The following is a 12,064-nucleotide window of genomic DNA, read 5'->3' as shown; positions in this document are numbered from 1 at the left end:
CGAAGCCGACACCCTGCAGGAGCCAAAACCAGCAAAAGTCTCACGCATTGCCCCCCGCGCTGAAAAGACGCAAAGTGACGGGCAGTGAAGAAACGAAAAACCGCTGCGAAGAAAATCAGCCGCTTTCAGGGGGAGAACTCGCCGGACCTCGGATCACCATTCTTCAACACTGAGGTGAGATGCAACCACGTCCGTTTAGCTGGCCGCCGCCATCTCCCTCCCGTATATCCAGAGTTCACCTCTTTTGCATGAGTGGTGCCTGAGTACTTTTGATTTGACTTCAGGTTCCTGACAGATTGCCCTCACTGATGAAGCAAATGAAAGGTCAGCATTTTTCACATCAGATGGACATTATCAGTTCAGGGTAATGCCCTTTGGCTTCAAGATTGCACCTGCCACCTTCCAAAGGTTGGTGAACAGGGTCTTGTCTGGGATGAAACAGTGCAGCCCAGCCTATCTGGACAACATAAGTGTATACAGTTCTACCTGGGGGATCACTTAAGCCACCTAAGGAAGTGCTTCAGGCCATGCAGCTGGCAGGCCTGACCATTAAGGCAAGGAAGTGCCAAATACGGCAGAGTTATATGGTGTACCTGGGCCACCTCAAAGGTGGGGACCATGGACAGCCTCTCCAAGCTAAAATCCAAACTTTTTTGGATTGGACAGCACCTGTTACCCAGACTCAGGTCAGGACATTCCTTGGACTGACAGGGTATTATAGAAGGTTTGTTCACAATTATGGGACCATAGTGGGGCCCCTAATAGAACCCACTTCTAAGAAAAGGCCCAAAAACTCTGAAAGCTGCTATGTGTTCAGCACTAGAGTTGCTGGCCCCTGACTACACAAAATAATTTGTGGCTCAGACAGATGCTTCCGATCAAGGGATTGAGGCAGTGTTGTCAGAGCTAAATGGAGAGGGCCTTTATCAGCCAGTGTCCTTTATTAGCAGGCAACTTCTTCCCAGAGTGCAGAGGTGGAGTGCCATAGAGAGAGTGGCTTTTGGTCCCTAAAAAGGTGGAGACCATATTTGACTACCTTTCTTGTTCAGAGTGACCACCCACCTCTCAGATGGCTCATGCAGATGAGAGGGGAGAATCCCAAGCTGTTAAGGTGGTCCATTTCCCTACAGGGAATGGACTTTAAAGTGGAACACAGACCTGGGGTTGCTCGTGCAAATGCGGATGGACTTTCCATGTTTTTCCACTTAGCTGATAAGGACCACAAGGGTGTTGGTTAGTAACCCATCACCTTTCGTTTGGGGGGCTATTTCGCAAAGTCCTCCTGTGCCCTGGGTACCCCCCAACATTTTGCTGACTGGTACTGGTGGTAACTGACTCTGACTCATTCTGGTCTCTGCCCAACAAGGACCAGGGCCAGTGCTATACTGAAGACACACATAGAATAGCTCTTCTCTCTCTGCTGAAAATTCTGACCTATTGAATTTTGGAAGAATAGTGGCTTCTGGGTTAGCATTGTTCCACACTTTGGAGGAAATGGCCATGCTCTGGGGTGTTGCTTTGCTCCTTATTGGACAGGAGTGCCCTCCTGCTTGACCCCAGAGAACACTGAATAAGTGTCTGAGAGGGGCAGTGCCTCTCAGATCTACTTTTGAAACCTAAGAGAATCAGAATGGCCCACGCTGAAGAGTTTGATGTGCATTCACCAGGCCCTGCACTCTGAAGATTGCGCCTTTTGCACCATTTGAAACTACAGCCCTGTGGATCAAACTTGCTTCAAAAGGCCTAAAGAGTGGACTCCTGCAAGCTACAGGTTAACAGAGCTCCCCTGGACCATCACCACAAAGAATCCTCAGCCTGGAGTACAACTAGTGCGTTTGTAAGGATTTTGTCCATGTGGATTGTGGGAACTGAAGTCCCCAACTTTTAGGGACCCGCTTGGAGATTCCAGACCCTTGGGTTGTTTGTTGGGCACTTTGGACCTGCAAGAGGAAATAGAGGAAGGAGTTCAACCAGGATCAAGCCTGCTGTAGGAGGCTGCACACGTCTGGTGAGAAATCCTGTAGAACAATTGCTAAATATGAATATTTCCCTGTCAGAGGCATCCAAATATCTAAAAGTGGCACTGTTTGTTTATAAACAGTAGAACGTGACACATCTTTAATAATTCATATCTCTGGTTCCCAACAGTGGATTTCTTTCATGTTGATGTCAGTTTAAAGATACAAAATATTTCCTATTTTTAAAACTTGGTGTTGGATTTTTATTGTGTTTTGTGTCTTAATTATTTACTTAGTTGGTGTGTTTAAATGCTTTACATGCTTTGAAGTTAATCCTGCCTGCTCACAGTCAAGCTACCAAGGGTTGAGCATGGGAATACTTTTCTTAGACCTATTCTGAGCCCTATATCGTGTCAGTGGTATTCCTGCCAGTGGTAAATGCATATCTGCCACTACTAATAATCCATATCCCAATAGTTATGCATCGCCCTTCCACTGCCTTCCGTGGCGCAGGGCGATGCAGAACCTTGATAAATGTGGCCCATTGTGTATACCAGTGTAGCCTACAAAGAACAAACTATGTATCATATGCAATCCAAACCTTTTTGGCCTCATATAGAGGTGATTACTGACTGAAGAACATAAGTGGCTTACCACTGAACAAGCAAAGAGGACATTGCCCTTGAAATATACCAGCATCGCAAAGGTGTGGATGGAGTTTGCCAAAGGGGTTCATGCACCACTATCTCTCACTTGTAGTGTAGGCATGCATAAGCCATCTGATATGTGACCCACATAACAAGAGTAGTATAGTCAACAAGGGAACCCGTCTAGGTAGCTGCGGACCTCGGGTGATTAGTAATTTTATCAAGAACAAAGGTCCTAAGCTTATCAGATAAATTCATGAATGGCGAACATAGACTTTAATAAGAACTATGGCTCTTTTTTCCAATGTCCAGCCGGACAGGGAGTTATTTATTTTCAAAATTTAACAAAAATTCACGGATGCGTGAAACACGACATGAATCAAGAAACTGAGCACAAGCCTGTACCAAGTGGGAGAGAGGGAACAATACAGAGAGAAATAAGAAAGGGTTTAACAGGCAAATGAAATGGAGCAAAAGGTGGCTTACAATACAATGCAGTCTTGTGTAAGCACAAACCAACAGTTACTGCAATGAATATATACAATAGAAATATGCAATACTGTTAAAACAGTCGACGTGACGTTTCAATCCCTGCTCTTCAATTGTTAACTGGGATCATCTTCAGGACTAGTTATTGTGCTATTGCCTGAGTCGTTAAAAGCCTGTGGGAATAAACAGGAAGAGGAAGGAGGAACAATTTACTATTAAACGATTTCTATTTACATTTGACAGTTTAGCATGTCATCCATTTTGCGTGATTTTGTGAAAATCAATGACATTGTGCTCACGTGCAGTCTAGGTCAGTGAGGAGTGTCCGCAACTTAAGGTGACGGATGTGATTAGTCCGTGCAAGGGTGGGTAGGCTGGCTGAGTGGTGTGAGTAGGCCTGTGTCACATGTGGCCGCAGCACGTTGTTCGCAAGGTGATGGCAGCGAGTGCTTGACGTGGTGAAGCTCAGGCTGAGCAGATCATATAGGGCAAGATTGGTGTTGGCGGGGTGGGGGCCCAGGATGTAAACTGGCCATCGTGAGGGCATGATGGTGAGTCCGAGTGTCCGGGTGCCGGGTGGCGACTGGGTCTTTTGGTTGCCCGTTGAGAGGACAGGGGTATCGAACAGCGCTTGCCGGAAGCTGTGTGGGTTGGATCAATATCGTCGTGATACTTAGTGAGAGACAGTGTTGATGTGATAGGGGTGCAGTGAACCCTAATACTGACCAGATCGCGATTCGGGTTGGTGAACAAGGCAACTGGATGTAAGGCCTCGGAGGTGATGCGCGTCACCTGTGGGTAGAGAGAGCCTGGTTACGTGATGAGTTGAGGCGAGAGGGTCACTTGAGACCGGTGTGCGAGCGGAAAAATACCTTGATTCGTGAACGCGGAGCCGAGTGAGGCTTCTTGGAGAAATCAGGTCGGCGTTCTTTGTTCAGGTATTGGTAGACTGTGGAGTTAAGACAGGCCGTGAGGGATTACGTGGTGAAATGACACGAAATTAGGCGGCATGCAGGGAGGAAAATTACCTGTACGGATTGGGATGGGGGCCAGCTACAAATATGAGCCTGGAGTAAAATGAGAGAGCGGCGGCTGCAGCGGTGCGCAGTCCGTTTCACACTGATCCTAGGAAAAATGAAGTAAATTTCCGGGAGTCAGTCTGATGTCAAGCGGTGGCTAGGCTCTCAAGGGAACGTGGGGCAGTGGTGTAAGACGAGCAATCTTACCTCGATAGTATCACGTTGTTTCTATCTCCGTCCGTGGTGCACAGTGGCTGCCGACTAGGAGGCTCGCTCGGCCGTCGGTAGGCTTATGCAGGCGGTCACCATAAGGGTAATGGAAACCGCCAAAGGACTGTTATCGGCAAGGCGCCGAAAGTGTAAGCGCCATCTTGGAAAGGTGAATTTCGGAAGGGTGAAGATTTTGTGAAAGGGCGGCGCAGGGGGTGAGGGGGTGATCTAAGTGAGGCGTCAGTGCAAATTGCGTGTCCAAATAGGTCAGACAACCATTTAGCAACCAGTATTGTTAAACAATATGTGCAGCGGAGATGCAATAAGCAAGCAATAGAAAATGGCAAACAGTTTCATAGATTCAACAATTACGAATTGTCCTGGATGGAGCTACCATGGGTACAGTATACAGTAATCAAATGCTGGGCCTTAAAGCAGGGAAGTCCAGTCTTCTGATCTGTTCAGCCTATCCTGTATGGACAGTAATGTTGTTAAAAGTAAAGCTTTTACCTTCAATTGTACAATTACAGTTGTTGCAACCACCACATTTCGAATGACCAACAATGGGGGACAGACCCCATACAACATCAAGAGTGGACGCAGTGGGTGCGCAAGGTAAGGCTGCTCTCACAAGGTGGTCTTTGAGGTTCTTGCTTTTTTTTTTAAAGCAAAAAGAGGTTTGTCAATATCTAGGGTGCCGGAGTTGATTATAGGCCATTGCTTGAGTATCGTTTCCTCAATTTGTGTGAAATGGGTGAGAATGTGGTGACGCATGCAACGCGTTTCAAATCCTTTTTCGGTTTAGGAGTGAGTAGAACTTCCCTCGGGCAGCACCATGCTCGCTTAGATGTGTTTTTAACAATTTTTCTGGGGTAACCACGTTCCTTGAGTTTTAATGCAAGAACTGACGCTTCCTGAAAGTAGTCGTTTTTGCATGAACAGTTGAGTCTTATTCTCAGGAATTGAGAATAAGGCAAGGAGTCCCTTAAGGCCCTGGGATGGTTGCTGCTGTAGGCCAGAAGGGTATTCCTCTCTGTTGGTTTGCGGTAAAGCCTTGTGAGGAGGTGACCTTCCTGGTGGAAAATCGTTAGATCTAGGAATGCCACTGAGTCATGATTGTGAATGTCAACCCTGAACAATTGTTGTTCATCCAATGAAGGAATTGACGCAGGCAATCGACATCCTGTTTCCAAATAATGAAAATGTCGACGATATACCTGCGCCAAAAACCAATGCTTGTGAAGAACGGGTTAGTAGGTGTAAGGATTACATTAGTCTCCAGTTGGTCCATAAAGAGCACCGCCAGATTGGGGGCAAAAATAGCCCCCATGGATGTACCCTTAATTTGTTCAAAGAAGTCATTATTGAACATAAAAAATCTCTCGTCAAGCATAGTTCCAAAAGTTGCAGAATGAATGTAGTGGGAACTGGGTGGGGACGGGGCCGTGTGTCCAGAATCCTTTGAAAGGTGAGTAGTGCTGACGTCTGGGGTATGTTTGTGTAGAGAGACTCCATGGTGCATAGAGTCTCTAAGGCTGGGTTGAAAGGGTGATGTTCAATCATATTGATCATATTCATTGAGTCTCTGACATAGCACTGGGTTTTTGGGACGAAGTCTTTAACGAAGAAATCGACATATGAGCTGAGTGGTTCAAGAATCCACCCACAGGCCGATACTATTGGCCTGCCCGGTGGGTTCGTAGCATATTTATGCACTTTGGGAAGTGTGCATATAACCGGGATTCGCGGAGTCTTTACAGTAAGAAAATTGAATTCCTTTTTTGACAGGAAACCAGCCCCTAATCCTTCACTTGTGATCTTGTGGATTAGTGCCTGTATCTCTTTGGTGGGGTTGTGAGCTAGCCTCTTGTAATGCTCTTTGTTGTTAAGTTGACGCTGAATTTTTGTGGTTTATGCTGTCTTTTCTTGGAGCACAATGGCACCACCCTTGTCGGCACTTTTGATTATCACAGTGTCATTAGTTTTTAGTTGATCAATTGCCTGCTTTTCTTTTAATGAAATGTTATAGAGAATACATTTTTTCTTATTCTGAAGGCAAGAAAGTTCTTTCAAGATTACTTTTTCGAACGTCAAAACTTCCGTGGGAATCATCCCAGCTGATGGCAGGAAGGTGGAGGGGGGGCGGAAAGGGGTATTGGCATTGTGTTCTGGCGTAGGATGCAACTGGAAAAAGGCCTGAAGGCGTATACGCCTGAAGAATCTCATGAGCTCAGTCTGTAGTTCCATAAAATTTGGTGGAACTGTCGGGACGAAGGATAAGCCTTTGCTTAGCAAGGATAGCTCGTTTTCTGCCAGTGTGTGGGTTGACAGTTTAAAAATAGGGATGGTGTTAATGTTTTGTAGGGAGTGCGAGCCCGTCAATACCATTGGTAGTAATTGTTGCGGGTCCTCCGCTCTCCCGTGGGTTGTACCATCTTTGGGTCTTCTTTACTCTGCCTCGCTGTGGTGGATCCTGAGCTCCCCTGGCTAAAAAAGTATTCTGGTGTGCTCCGCCTCTTCTGGTAGCGCTGCTACCCTCACCTGGATCTGAACTGTCTGATGATTCAGCAGAGGTATCTGAGAATCCAACCAGATTTTGTCGTTTGTTATAGCGGCCCCAAGGGCGGCTGTTCTGGTGTGATGGGTAAGATCTATTTGTATAAAAATCTTTATGCAAATAAGGGTATGTGGTCTCTAAATCTTTCTTGATTTTGTTGGATTTTTTGTTTTGTTCTATCCTATGAAAATCAGCAACAGTTTTGTCAATCTGTTCTAGCAGTTTTTTGGAATCAGTTGAAGGGTTTGTATCTTCTATCTGTTTTAGAATATCAGAAATTTCTACTTCAAGGGTTTTCAAAGTTTCTGTGGCGATGTCTATACCCAGAACTAGCCAATGGCGAGAACAAGTAGTCCCTATGTAGCTAAAGTTCTGAATATATTTGGGATTATCTGTAAAGATCCCTGGGATGTTCCGGACCTGAAGGCCTAAAGGAATAACTTCTGCTTTTAAGTAGTCCGTCAGCATCAGAATCATAAGCTGTAGACGGACCTGCTTTTTCTTCAGCTTTTCTAGTTGGTCTGGAATGGAAGTATTCTCGGGAGTGGGTGTTTCTGCAGTGTCAGACAGTAGTGAAGGGCGAGACAAAGATGTTTAATGTAGTCGTCTGTGTACAAAGGTGCGTGGTTTGACATGCTGTGTAGACAAGAAATAAGGCGAGGGAGTAACAGATAAAGGGAGGAGGTATGCTATGTAGACAAGAAATAAGGCGAGGGAGTAACAGATAAAGGGAGGAAATAGTTTAGTGCTAGGGTTGACCCGCCCCCTACTAGGGTGGGCAAAAGGGAATAAAAAAAAATTCACTGCCATCACCTTGCGAACAACGTGCTGAGGCCACACGGGACACAGGCCTACTCACACCACTCAGCCAGCCTACCCACCCTTGCACGGACTTATCACATCCGCCACCTTAAGTTGCGGACAGTCCTCACTGACCTAGACTGCATGTGAGCACTATGTCATTGATTTTCACAAAATCACGCAAAATGGATGAAATGCTGAACTGTCAAATGTAAATATAAATCGTTTAATAGTAAATTGTTCCTCCTTCCTCTTCCTGTTTATTCCCAGGCTTTAAACGACTCAGGCAATAGAACAATAACTAGTCCTGAAGATGATCCCAGTTAACAATTGGAGCTAGGGATCGAAACGTCACGTAGACTGTTTTAACAGTACTGCATCTTTCAATTGTATATATTCATTGCAGTAACTGTTGGTTTGTTCTCACACAAGACTGCATTGTATTGTAAGCTGCCTTTTGCTCCATTTCTTTTGCCTGTTAAACCCTTTCTTATTTCTCCCTGTATTGTTCCCTCTCTCCCACTTGGTACAGGCTTGTGCCCAGTTTCTTGATTCATGTCGTGTTTCAAGCATCCGTAAATTTTTGTTAAATTTTGAAAATAAATAATTCCCTGTCCGGCTGGACATTGGAAAAAAGAGCCATAGTTCTTATTAAAGTCTATGTTCGCCATTCATGAATTTATCTGATAAGCTTAGGACCTTTGTTCTTGATAAAACCACATAACAAGAGGACAGCAGCGACTAGTAGCAAATTGAAGTTGGGTGCAGCAGCCCACCATTACATAGTGAACGCAAGCAGTCTTACTACACAATCTGGTGATTAATTGCACCAAGTAGCAGTGCTGATATCTCAGCAGAATAGAGCAGCCGTTGCTGGTGGTATAGCAAAAAACACAAAGCACAACACTTGGATAGAGACAGAGATTCATTCTCGCTTGTAAAATAGGGAGCAAATTCATCTAAACTACAAGATGACCTCCTTGTGTAAATACTGGTTCTGGGTGTGCAAAGGCGTGTGCCCATCATACACGTGAAATTGATTTACTTCGAGTAAGGTTGGGTCATATGAAACCTGGACAGAAAAAGAACAAAGTAGACGTGACAGAGACACATATGCATATCGATAATTATGCTGCAAAAAGAAACAAAAAAACTATTTTAAATGGGAAAAGTCCTCGAAGTGATCAAATCTAAAATGGAAGAGGAAGACTTAGAAGCATTATTTTGAACAGACACCTTATACATTATTGGAGTGGCGGAATAGTTAGTGGAATAGTTAGCTACTGGTAAAATAGAAGCGTTTGTGGGTTCACTGCTGTCTGATTTGTTCCACAGATCCTTCCTCTTCCCATTGCTCTTAGTAGACCATGTTCACTGATCTCTGATGCATCGCCCCCTGCCAAGGGTACCTCTATGACCCATCATCAGATGCTTTCTCAACTATAGAGACAGTGATATGGCACTTGCTGACATACATTTCTGTAAAGTCCCTTCGTATCTTGCCTCTTTGTGCCTTTGCATTGTGGTGTATAGGTCAAAAGTGATGTGGCTTGACCCCATAAATGAGGGCCGTTTAGGGGGGTCCTGCTTCCTGTATGGTCACATCAAGCAATGTTACTGGCTGGGCATTGTATTGTAGGTTGTGTGGCTCAATGAGCTTGTGGCCGTATCCTAAGGGGTATGGATAGTGGTGTCTGTAACTTAAAGCACTTTATTTAATTTCACAGATACTGTTGCTTCCCAAGCTTTACTTTGTAGGTGGTGAGGAAGCATAAAAGCTGATCTTGCCTTTACACGACACACATATACAATTACAGTGAAAAAGAATGCATGTGCACATTTCACAAGTTTAGGAAAACTACACAGAAACTTAAAGAAAGTGATAAGCCAGCACCGTAAAAGCGTGCTTCACGTAGGTAGAAACCACAGGATTCAGCAATTAGTGGATGTTCAAGTTTCCAATTACCTTAAAATATTAAAAAGAAATATTATTAAAATAATGCTAACTTAGCCTTACTATTTGACATCATTGTAGAGTGTCCTAACAAACTCGTTTTTGGTGCAACTCCTAAATGGAAGCTAGTTGATGTTTGAAATTTTCAGTATAAGTCCCTAACATAGGGTACAATGTTTGCATCTAGATACAATTTTGATATATTGATGTTTAGAATTAATTTAAATGTTGCTACTATTTAGGTTGGCCATAATTAAAGTCGAGCGTTTTCAAGCAAGTTTTACTGACAAACATTTCAGAATGCTTTAAAATGATAATGTGACCTATTCTATTACATTCAAATTTAGATTTTAGGATTTATAGTGCTAAAAGATTAAATGTGAAATTTAAAAACCTTACCCTGTCTTTCTTTTTAGGTCGCACTATTTCACAGTTTTGTGCATTGGACCTGAGATGTTCTCAAATGTTGCAATATTTCTTCTTGATTCAAATGACATTCTTTATCAAATAAATCTCTTTTTTCTTTGTGTATTAATACTGGCAAATAGACTTTCCCCCTACATCCGTAAACAGTTGTAAACTCAATAGCTATGTGACAACTAACGTGTGAGGATACAAGGACATTCGTTTTTCATGAGTTTTGTGGGAAATATGTTGAAATAACATTTTGTATCTGGCGAGACGGACGAGAGGATCACATGACAATCAGACCATTGTGGACTGACCATTCATGACATTGATGACAAATTTGAACTATTTAACCATGATGTACAGGAGGAGAAGTGCAGCATTGAGCTGACAATTTCTCATTTATTGACTATTTGCGCCTTTGAGGAGAACTTAATTCTAAGCTGAGGCTGCCCTTTGCATTTTTCCTTGCCTCCATTCTGTCTGCTGAACCATTTTTAGGTCGAGCTAGAACAGCGCATGCGCTGTTGCTCGACTTATAGTAAAGGGGCTTTTCAAAGTGCGACTCACTGGCCTAAAGCTTGCGTTCATGTGGCCTAAAGCTTGCGTTCATGTGCGCGTGAACGCGCCAGACGCCATCTGCCTTAAACAGCCTGCCCATTTGATGCTTCTCCCACGTCTTCACCAAAAGCCTCTTCCAGCTACCTTAATGAGCCGCTGTGCCAGGCTGCCTCCTCTCCGCCCCCTTCCCTGCTGCAGCTTTAATCAGGCTCCTCTGCTGGTGGCATTCCCCCGTCCTTTCTCGCCCAGTCCTTCTTGTTATTAGTGATATCAGAGCGCTGGAAAATGATAACACTTTGTGGGAAAACAACTCACAGATTACAGGAGCTCCACATTAGAAGAACATGTGGTGCAGAGAAAATGTAACTTTTATCGTTTACGCTGTGCTTGAAGGGTGACGGGAATGCACAGGAGGCAGGCTTTTGTCTTGCAATTTGCCCGTGACTGGGGGTGGGGAAGGGGAACTTCTCCTTTAGGTCTCGGCCTAGCATACACTGCGCAGCAGTGTCGCGCTGCCGAGATTTAATGTTTTCCTAGAGTGGGGCTTGAACCTGCCCCTTTTCTCCATTGGCTGGCTTCCTAAACGGAGGCCAGCCATTGGAGGAGAGGGGCATCACTCCGTTCAAGCCTTGTCTTTTTGGGATAGAGGGGTGTGTTTTGGCTGTTCTTTCTCTCCCTGACGTCATCGGGAGAGAGCAGCCCCTCATCACGCTGCCTGCACGCCCAAGTCAGCTCTCTGATTGGTGTTCCTTATTAACCAATCAGAGGGCCGACTGGTACGTTCAGGCAGCGTGAGCAGACACATCGCCTCCACTCCCCCACCCCTCTTTTCACCTTATAGCAATCTGGAACCCATGGCAGCTATGATGCATTAAGTATGCCGAACCAACTTATACTTCGTCAATTTCATTTGCACGTGACGTTCATATAATTATCTGTGGCTCCCCTGTACCTCCGGAAGTGGGGGGCCGCGCTGTACTTACCAGAAGCAGCACCCTTTTCAGATCTCCCTCCCGACACTCTCCCACCACCTACCCCCGCCCATTAGATCCTAGAGACGCCAGAGATTAGGGCAAACCCAGGGCAGTCCCCATCAGGCGAGTAAAGATACGCCGACTCCGACTCAACCCGCTGCTCCTTCCGAACCGGGCCTCCTGTCGGGAAATGTCCGATTTCTGCGGCTGCCACATGAGCCACCCAGCTCTTGTCCCTGCACGCCAGCCTCACCCCCTGCCCCTCCAGCCAAAGCCCTCTGCCTGCCCCCGCCCCCAGGAGCAGGCATCGGCCGTGGCCTCGCCCCCATATCTCCTGACCAGCAGCACGCGGTCTCCTCCCCTCCCCCCCGTGTACCTGCTGCTGGGAATGAGCAGCCGAGCCGCAAACCCAGGGTTTTGTAAATGGAGGAGTGTGAAGGCGCGTTCCGGGAGTTACTTCGGACCACTCCGCCAGCACCGTGAAGA

The sequence above is a fragment of the Lissotriton helveticus genome, chromosome 2_2, assembly GCF_964261635.1.
Source record: "Lissotriton helveticus chromosome 2_2, aLisHel1.1, whole genome shotgun sequence".
Classification (NCBI taxonomy): domain Eukaryota; kingdom Metazoa; phylum Chordata; class Amphibia; order Caudata; family Salamandridae; genus Lissotriton; species Lissotriton helveticus.
Note: the sequence above shows the minus strand (reverse complement) of the source record.